Source organism: Hypanus sabinus, unplaced genomic scaffold, assembly GCF_030144855.1.
Source record: "Hypanus sabinus isolate sHypSab1 unplaced genomic scaffold, sHypSab1.hap1 scaffold_336, whole genome shotgun sequence".
In the NCBI taxonomy this organism is placed as follows: Eukaryota; Metazoa; Chordata; class Chondrichthyes; order Myliobatiformes; family Dasyatidae; genus Hypanus; species Hypanus sabinus.
The window spans coordinates 139,465-150,004 of record NW_026781240.1 but is presented as its reverse complement, the minus strand read 5'-3'; the positions used below and the strand labels follow the sequence as shown (position 1 = coordinate 150,004).

The window sequence follows — 10,540 nt, the reverse complement described above, 5'->3', positions numbered from 1 at the left end:
AGAGGAGGCCATAGGGTTGGGCAGTGTAAAATCTGTGGGTAGAAATAAGGAACAGCAAATGTACAAAAAAATCCTTGAATGGAATTGTATAGTGACACCAAAACAGCATGTGGTCCACAATTTACAATGAGAGATAGAAAATGAGTGCCAAAAGGGCAATGTTACAATGTTCATGGGGGATTGTCATGCAGGTGATTAGGAAAATCAGGATGGTGTTGGTCTCAAGAGGAGGAATTCCTGGATTGCCTACAAGATGCTTTTTAGAGCAGCTCGTGATTGAGCCCACTTGGGGATCAGCTATTCTGGATTGAGTAATGTAAAGAACCGGAAATAATTAGGTCACTTGAGTTCAAGGAACCCTTTGGGACAAGTGATCTTAATATGATCAAATTCACCCCGACATTAGAGAAGGAGAAACTAATGTCAGATATGAATAAAAAGATAATTAGAGAGGCCTGAGAGAAAATTTGGTCAAAATTGATTTGGAAAGAACACGGGCAGGGATGAAAACAGAGCAGCAATGGCTGGAATTTCTGGAAGTGACGGGATATTCACATCACAAAGAGGAAGTAGTATTCTAAAGGTAAGGTGACAAAACCGTAGCTGCTAAGAGAAACCAAAGACAACATAAAGACGAAAGAGGGCACAGAACAAAAATCACCAGGCAGTTAGAGAATTGGGAAGTTTTAAAAATGAACAGAATGCAACTAATATCATTAAGAAGGAAAAGATGGAATACTTAGGTGAGCTAGCCAGTAATATTAAAGAGGATACCATTTTTAATTTCAGGTACATATAATGTAAAAGAGAAACTGAAATGGATATCAAGCCACTGGAGAATGATGCTGTAGAGGGAATAATGGGGTGGGGGTGAAAGGTGATGGCTGATGAACTGGTTAAGTATCGTACTCTTTGGAAGACACTGGCATGAGTATGGAAGTCCCAGATGTCAGTGGTCAGAATGTGTAAAGTTATGTTACTCGGGAGTAAGTAGAAGGAAAGGCAATGGGCTGTGATTTTTTTTTACTGGAAGGAGAAATCGATATTCATGCCTTCAGGTTAGAGCTATGCAGTTGGAATATGATGTGTTTCTCTTCAACCCTGAGGGTGTCAAGTGGAGCAACTCCAGCCATTGTTATTCTGTCATCATCGCTGCCAGTGTACCCTTCCAATCAACTTTGGTAAGCTCTTCTCCAGTGCCTCTGTAGTTCCCCTCACTCCACTAATAATGATGCATCTTGTTTTACCTTTCCCCTCTCAAAGTGAAGGGTGAATTCAGTCATGTTATTATCATTGTATTCACCTGCTCCCTTTACCAAAAGCTCCCCAATCAAATTTGGTTCATTCCAAAATTAACTTTTCCCCAGTGGGCACAATTGCAAAGGGAAGGTAGGTCACATCCGGAATTTTCAATTTAGCGGGCGATTTCCTCTGACGTATTGGGAAATCGTGTGTGAGGCTAGTTACAGCAATGGCTTCCCATTGTTGTATTTGCCTTCTGCCGGGTGAGATATTTTTTAAGAGATCACCAGCTCTTAAACCAGCACGGATGGAGAGCATGCAAGGGTGCCGGCTGGATTCGAACTCAGGACCTCCCGCCACTGATGCCACTACGCCACCAGCCAGCTGCACAATCCCAAGCTGTTCTGAAAGGCATCTCATTGGTATTTTCCAAATTCCCTCTCTTGAGATCAAGCACCAATCCAATTTTCACAATCTACCTTCACCCATCCCACTCATGGACTATTTGTCTCACTCCCATCGGGGGTAGATACGCAGCGACCTCACCAGGACTACCAGCCTCCGGGACAGCTACTTTTCCCAAGCAGTAAAGCTGATAAATATCACTACCCACTAACCCACACTTCCGCAACACCAAACACCTCTGCTTTATCATTTCCTATCTGTCATCTTATATGCAGGCATCCTATGCCGAGCGTCACTTTATGAACATACAATCAATCCGTGCACAGTATATAAGCCGTGGATATATGCTGTTACTGTTGTGTTTCTGTGTTGCATTTGAACAGGAGGAATAATTATTTCGACCTCATTTACATGTGTCTGCTGGAAATAGAATTAAACAACCCTGAATCTTGAAGAAGCATTTCAGCAGGCTGAAGCTTCACATTTCTGTCTCTCAGCGTTATTACGACAGAGCGCCACCTGGTGACAATGGAGTCCACTGTTACGAATGTGCCACAACTCTGAGGGGCCGAAGGGTACAAAGTAGCCCCCTATTTTTGAGAATCGCAAGATCGCTATTAATTCGGGTCTGGGACCCAGGAAATGAGAGAGAGACGTCCAGAATACACACGGTTTGGAATGTGTCCTGGCCTCAGCAAGACAAAGCCACGGATAACGGCCATTGTCTCTTGGAGACGGAATTGTGTATTGAGTACTGTACTATTCATTGAAGCTCTCAGGGAATGACCAGAGTGGTCTGGTTGAGGGATTGCATCATCCCAACCCGATCGACATCTGAGACCCCGTGAGTGGGGATAAAAGAGGTTCTGGGGAACAACCCCTTCAGACGCACCAGGAGAAACGCTAGAAATCCCGTGACAGCGTTTAATAGCGACAGCCGGTGGGGGGTTCGCGTGCGTCCTTTCCCTTGCCTGGGATTGGGACCTTACCACGGAAGAACGGCTTAGCTAAACGACTGGCTACACCAAGGGAACTCTCGAAGGATCGAATTTATGAAAAGGAAAAGCTGGCAAGTTTCTAAAAATCTCTCTCTTGACTCCAACCAAAGGCTGCAGCCTGAATGAACTGAGTGACTTTTATATTTCCATCGGACAATACATTATCCCCGAGACAACGATAGAGCTTATTTCTTATTGATTATTATTATACCCGCAATTTTAGATTCAGTATTGACGACGTATATTATCTGTATGTTTGTATTGATGTTATTTTTGTGTTTTTTTTTCTAATAAATACTGTTAAAAATAGTACCATCAGACTTCAACGGAGCTCTCTATCTTTGCTGGTAAGCGACCCAGTTACGGGGTTCGTAACACCACAAATCAGGGGGTCCTGTTATTGTGGTAAATCACCACGATAAGAAGGGGTGTCGGGGCTGGACGCCAACTGCAAGTAGATGAAGTGCCAGAGATGCCCCTAACCACTCTCCTCACCACTGGTCAGGGTCCCAAACAGTCCTTCCATTTGAGGCAACTTTTCAACATCGTGCTTGTTTGGGTCAGCTACTGTTTCCAGTTTTGCGGGTGTGCCCTCCTCGACATTAGAGAGACCAGATGTCGTCTCTGCTTTCTGCACTCTGTCCCGATGAGATTCTGCAGATGTTGGAGATGCAGAGTCACAGACACAAAATGTTGGAGGAAGTCAGGAGGTCCGGTAGCTTCGATAGAGGGGATAAAGCAAAACAGAGATTCCCCATTTCTACACTCATAGTTTGGAACACCTGCATAAGGTCACCTCAATCTCCTGCACTTCAAGGTGCGAAATCCCAACCTGTCCGGCCTCTCTCCAGAACTCAGTGCCTCAAGTATCAGCAGCATTCTCGTAAATCTTTTCTGCACTCATTCTAGCTTAGCGTCCTCTTTCCTAATACTGAATACAATAATCCAGGCGTGGATACCCTAACAATATCCGATCCCTAATGCAACCTCACTGGCCTCTTCTTCAGACCATGAGCCATGAGATATCAGACAGGGCCTGCTCAGCCAATCGAGTCTGCTCCGCCATTCCTTCGTGTCCAATTGATTATCTCTCAACCCCATTCTCCTGCCTTCTCCCCATAATCTTTCAAAATCCATTTAAAATACACTCAATGACTTGGCCTCTACTCCGTCCGTGGCAATAAATTCTAAAGATTTACCACTCCTGGATTAAAGAAAATCCTCCTCATCTCTGCTGTCAGTGGATGCCCGATACGTTGAGGCCGTGGCCTCTGGTCCCAGACTCACACAGTACCGGGTGCATCTTCTTCAGTGCCACGCTGTCGAGGCCTTTCAATATTTAATAGGTTTTAATGAGATCTCCTCTCTGTCTTCTAGACCAGCGAGTACAGGGTCAAAGCTATCTATCGCTCCTCATTCGTTACTGGAATCATTCCCGTGAACGTTCTCTGGACCCGCTCCAATACGAGCACATCTGTTTTCGCAGGTTGTAAACTGTTCACAATACACGAAGTGCAATCTGTCCAATGCGTTTTAAAGCCACAGTGTCACATCCTTGTTCTTATATGCTAACATTACAGTTGTCATCCTTCATCGATTCAATCTGCAAGCAAACCTTTAAGGACTCCTGCTCAAGGATTCCCAAGTATTTATGCACTTCTGATTTTTGAATTTTCTCCCATTTATTTATTTATTCCTTCCACAATTGTACATGCCCGTACATTTGCATACACTGTACATTTCCGTACATTTCATCCACGAATTCGTTGTCCGTTCTCCAAACCTATCGAAGACCTTTTACAGACTGCAGCTTTGCTCTAAACTATCTGTCTGTTATCAGTATCAACTGCAACGTTCTGTGGATGCTGGGAATCCAAGCAACACATACACAAAATGCTGGAGGAACCTGGGAGGCCAGGCAGCACATATGGGAAATAGCAAACAGTCGACGTTTCGGGCCGAGACCCTTCATCAGGACTGGGAACAAAAAAGATGAGACGTCAGAGGAAAAAGTGTGGGGGTGAAAAGGGTAGAAGAAGTGGTAGGTGATAGGTGAAACTACGAGAGGGGGAGTAGTGAAGGCAAAAAATAAATTCTTAGGATTTTATTTCCTTAACGACCCTCGAAAAATCATTGCTAATGCCTCCACATCTCTTCAGCCACCTCTTTCCGATCTCTGGGGTGTATACTATACTGTATAGGTGACCTGTTTACCTTCAGACCATCTCTGTTTCCAAGAACCTTCTCCCGAGTAGCGTAACTTCACACATTCTGACCACTAACATCTGGAACTTCTGTATTCCTGTCGGTGTCTTCGAGAGATTAGAGTGATGTACAATACTTATTCAGTTCATCTGCCATCACCGTGCACCCCGAGTCCATTAATACCTCTCCATCATCATTTTTCAGCGGTTCGATATCCATTTCCGCCTTTCTTTTACACTAGAATTACCTGAAGAAACATTTGGTATCCTCTTTAATATTACCGGCTAGCTCACTTAAGTGTTCCATCTTTTCCTTCATAATTAATTTAGTTGCATTCTGTTGGCTTTTAAAATTTTCCCAATCCTCCAACATACTAGTGATTTTTGGTCTATGGCCTCTCTTTGGTTTTTATGTTTTCTTTGCTTTCTCGTATAAGCCACGGTTTTGTCACCTTAGCTTTAGAATACTAGAGATTTGAGGGGCGAAGAACATCTCAAACAGAACTGTAGTCAGCTCGACTTCTTCGGTCTGCAGGGAATTCAAGGGAAACCTCTTCACCCACAGAGTGGTGACTGTTTGGACCTCATTCACAGGGACAGTGAGAGGTGAACAACAGGGGAGGATTTGAAAGACCTGCTGTGGAACTGACAAGTTCAAGCCGGCCTGAGTTGACTCTCTGCTGTACACTAGGTGTGTTATAAATTCACTAAGTACCGGAGACAGTGTTTAATATAGAGTTGATTTATTTGTCACAGGTCTTGTCCCATTAAAGGTGACTATGCAGCAGAATAAACTCCTCCCATGCCCAGCGACCCGGGTGCAGAACTGGGTGTGGTGAGCAGCAGCAATACTTGCAGAGTTCAGCACCAAGTCACTCTCAAAATTGCATTCAGCAATGGTGATGGACAAATATCCAGCATGCAGCTCATTGAAACTTTCTCCCCATTGTGAACCGGCAGTATGTGGGAAGTGTAACGTGCTGGAAGGTTTCACTACTAAAGTAACGGCCTCTCTGCAATGTTTCGCTGCTGAGGTAATGGTTTCCCTGTAGAAGCAATGTTAAGGGTACGACTAGAGGAAATAGGGTTCTCGAGTGTGGGGCTATGCAATGACAAAAATATTCTTTCTTGTGAGTCTGGAAGAGAGATTTTCACGGTTTTTTGCTGGGGAGAGATGAGAAGACGTGAACGGAGAGAGTGGGCACTTTCTTTATTTTTCATTTTCTTTACTAACCCTATAGTCAAAGTAACTATTATAGAGCTGAATCGTTTAATTGCATATTGTGTATCGTTTGTAACTTCAGGATACTGATCTGTAACATGGGACACATCACACAGCATTCACCCAAATGAGATTTCTTAAGTTTGGCCGGGCTGGGGGTGGGGGGGGGGGGAGGGCTATCACCCCTTATATTAAATTGCCAGCTGAAGCGAAAGTTGAGTAAGGTTAGATGAATGAGTGAATAGCTTCCCTTATTCACAGCAGATGAACAACCTCTCCACAGTGTGAACTCAATGATGCACTTTTGGTTGATTTGGCTGTGGAACTCTCCTTCTAAAGTCTGCACAGGTGATCAGTCTCTACCCTATGTGAACTGGTGTCTCTGTAGTTGAGATGACCGAGTGAATCCCTTCCCACACATTGAAGCCTGAATTATTCTTCTCCGTCGAGGTAGCCGCGTACCCGACGCTGCACCCTCGGCTTTATCGTATCCCGTAGCCTAATGCGCACATTCCTAAAAATGCAACTACGCAGACAAAAACTGTGATTGGTCCACTTGGTAGCAGCCAGTTTCCTTTTCTTTTTCAATCGTTTTATTAAGTTTCAAATTTAATAAGCATAGCAATAATCTAATAATACAAAGAGATCGGAATTACATTAATAATGGTTATCATGTAAAAGCACAGATTCCAAATGACAAATATAGTTTAGCCTCCCAATCTCATAGCAACTAACCATGAAAGAGATATTATATAAGGAAAAAAAACGTAAACTAGAAAGAACACTAAACTAAAAAAAAGACAAAATTGGGCTGTCATATTACAACGGCTGAAATTATTTGGCGTTAACTCCGCTCGTCTATACAAGTACAAAAACTTATTACACAAGATTCAGAAAGGGTCAACTTGCATCATATGAAATTATTGAATAAATGGCCTCAAAGTCTCTTCAGATTCAACCGAAGGATCCACAGTACCGCTCCTAATTTTTTCCAAGTTTAGACATACTCTGGTTTGGGAAAACCATTCAAATGTAGTAGGGAGATTGGAATCTTTCCATTTAAGTAAAGTAGATCTGATGGCCATTAATGTAACAAACACAATTAGATGACAAGCAGACGAGGATAAATGACTGGAGTCTACCACCGGACCGGTCCTCCAAAAATTGTGGTAATAGGATGTGGCTGTAAATCAATACGCAGAACTACTGAGATAATATCTCAAAATATCCTTCCAATTTTTTTTAAGAAGAGGACAAGACCAGAACATATGTGTCAAGGAAGCTACCCCGGAATTACATCTATCACAGACAGGATTTATATGTCAGTAAAAATGAGCAAACTTATCCTTGGACATATGAGCCCGATGAACCACCTTAAATTGCATGAAGGCATGTCTGACACACACTGAAGAGGTATTTTCTAGTTCAAGAATTTTCTCCCATTTTTGTATAGGTAAAGGTATCCCAAGTTCTCTTTCCCACTCATTCTTAATTTTATCAGAAGTACCTAAGCGTATTTTCACAATTAAATCAAATAAATGATATTAAACTCTTCTGATATGGATTTAAACTTATTTTTTTCCATAACTTCAATTTGATGTGATATCGCAACGGAAGGTTCAAAGGTTTCTAATCTGCAAATATCTGAAAAAGTGTGATCCAGGCAGATTATATTTATTAGAAAACTGTTCAAAAGCCACAAAAGATCATCCATAAATAAATCATGAAAACAAAGAAAAGCTTGATCAATTCTAAATGGTTGAAAGAAAAAAATGGATGTCATAGAACTTGACAGTATATATTTATTTGGTCCAAAAAAATTACCAACATTGAAACCATATTCCTATTGTATGCTTAATTATTGGAATTACCATTTGCTTATTAAATTTGGTAAGTGCAAAGGGAAGCACAGCCCCTAAAATAGAAGCCAATGAAAACTCCTGTCGAGACTCCCGCTCAATGTTCATCCAACTCTTGTGTCCAAAACATTAAATATCGAATATTAATTGCCCAATAATAAAATCTAGGAAACGGCAAAACCAAGCCACATACCTTTTTTGATTTCTTTAAATATTTCTAATATAACCTGGGATCTCTATTCTGCCATATATATGCAGAAATTTTAGAATCAATAATATATAAAAAAGTTAGAGATAAAAATTGATACCACCTGAAATAGGTACTGATATTTAGGTAAAATAATCATCTTAATAGCATGAATGGAACCAATCAAGGATAAGGATAATGTGGACCATTTAGTAAACAATTGTTTAGCATGATCAATTAAGAGTAAACATTAACTTTAAATAGATCATTGTGCTTCTTAGTAATTTTAACACCCAAATAAATAAAATAATCAGCAAGCAATCTAAATGGTGACTTGTCTATAAATTGAGATTTGCATTTTTAATGGAGACAGCATACTTTTATTAAGATTCAGTTTAAAAGCAGAACTACTACTAAACTGAGCAAGTTGTGTTATTACTGCAGGAATGGATGTCTCTGGATTAGAAATATATAGCGAAAGGTTATCTGCATACAGTGATACTTTACGCATCCCATTCCCATGAGTAACACCAAATACATTGGATGAATCACGAATAGCAATTGCCAAGGTCTCCAGGCTAATATCAGATAGTAAGGATTTCAAAGGACAGCCTTGTCTAGTACCTTGGAAAAGCCTAAAGAAAGGGGGTCTCTGATCATTAGTGAAACAGAAGCCAAAGGTATATGTTATATCAATTGGATCCAAGATATAAATTTTGGACTAAAATTAAATCTCTCAAGAATTTTAAAATATTCCCATTCAAATTTATCAAACGCCTTCTCGGCATCGAGGGAGATAACACATTCTGGAGTCTTAGATAAAGTAGTGTATACAATGTTCATTAACCTCCAAACATTAAAATGTGTATAATGATTTTTAATAAATCCTGTCTGATGCTCGGCGACAATTTGTGGCAATATCTTCACCAATCTAATTGCTAATATTTGAGAAAGGATTTTAGATTCAACATTCAAAAAGATATAGGTCTGTCTGATGCACATTCAGTGAAATTTTTGTCATTTTTAGGAAATAAATAAAAAATAAAAAACAAACCACCCATTGTCAAAACATTACGAGAGGAATGTCAAGCAGATCTTAGAGAAAAACAGCCAATTGCAGACCAGAAAAGGTCTTAAAAAATGACACAAAATACAATCTTAATAATATTTCAAGAAAAAGGAAATAATCAGCAAATCAGAGTCTTAATGATTTTCAAAAGCAAACAATTAAAAATAAAAAAGTAAAACAATGAAGGAAAAATAAAGTAACTTTAACATGGAAACATAATAAGTATCCGAATGTCAAAACACAGTACGAATGTAATCAACCCAAGGGCAAATTTCTTAAGTGTCCAAATCTAGAAGCTGGTTGTTAACTAATAAACCAGATACACACATACAAAAAGGAATGGTAAATTTCAGAGACATCCAAGCTCAAATGTTGATCTTCAAAACATTAGACATCTACGTTCAAGCTCAGATCTTCGAGAAATTGTTTTGCTTCATTCACGGATTTAAAGCATTTGAATGATTTATCAGGCAGAGCAACCCTTAGGTGAAAGGGATATAACAAAGCTGAACAAAGATTCCTCTGATATAATTCTGACATCACCATTTTAAAATGCAATATTTCTTGCATACCTCAGGACAAAAATCTTCAACAAAATGAAACTTAAGATTCTCATGCTCAGTAACTCCTTTCTGACGAGCAATCCAAATGAAGAGCTCCTTATTATTCACATTGTGACATCGAAGAATTACATGACGTGGTTTTAACCCGTTCGACAGTTTTGGTTTCAGCACCCGATGTGCACGGTCGAGTGCAGGAAGGGAAGGAAATATCTCCGAGCCAAAGACCTCCATTAAGAATTTTTAAGATAGTACACAGGGCCCATATGTTCAAAGATAAATTGGCGCATATTTTTCCTAATATAAACCCTATTTGTGACAGGTGTAATGCAGAAGTGGCTACTCTAACTCATATGTTTTGTTCATGAGTTAAGTTTAAATAATTTTTGGAGGGATGTGTTTGGAATATTATCTAAAGTTATAGATGCAGATGTTCAACCTAATCCACACAGCAATTTTTGGGATTATTCCAAGGAAGCATTTTATCCATTTGATTTTGACATGATATACTTTCTGTTTTTACTACTGCTGTTTATATATTTTTTTATATTATCTACTTGTTAAACTCCTCTTCCAATTTGTATATTCTTTATTTGGAAACCAATAAAAAAAGATTGAAAAATGAGATGAAGAATTGAGAAAAAAACTGAGTAAGATCCCGGCTCTCAACGTCCTCACTGAGTCTATTATTCGCAAATTCAGTCTGTGGCTTTGACTCTCCAAATCAGTAAACCTGACTTTATTCTGCTCCAATGTATGAGTGGTCAAAGTTCACTTCTTTTCCAAAGAATTCA

At 40.0% G+C, this 10,540-nt stretch overlaps 1 protein-coding gene across 1 annotated transcript in view; it reads right to left on the bottom strand.

Moving 5' to 3' along the window:
- The window catches only part of LOC132388497 (zinc finger protein 229-like), a 142,483-nt gene that overhangs the window by 7,600 nt on the left and 124,343 nt on the right, over positions 1-10,540 (bottom strand). The gene's annotated exons all lie outside the window — the stretch shown is intronic.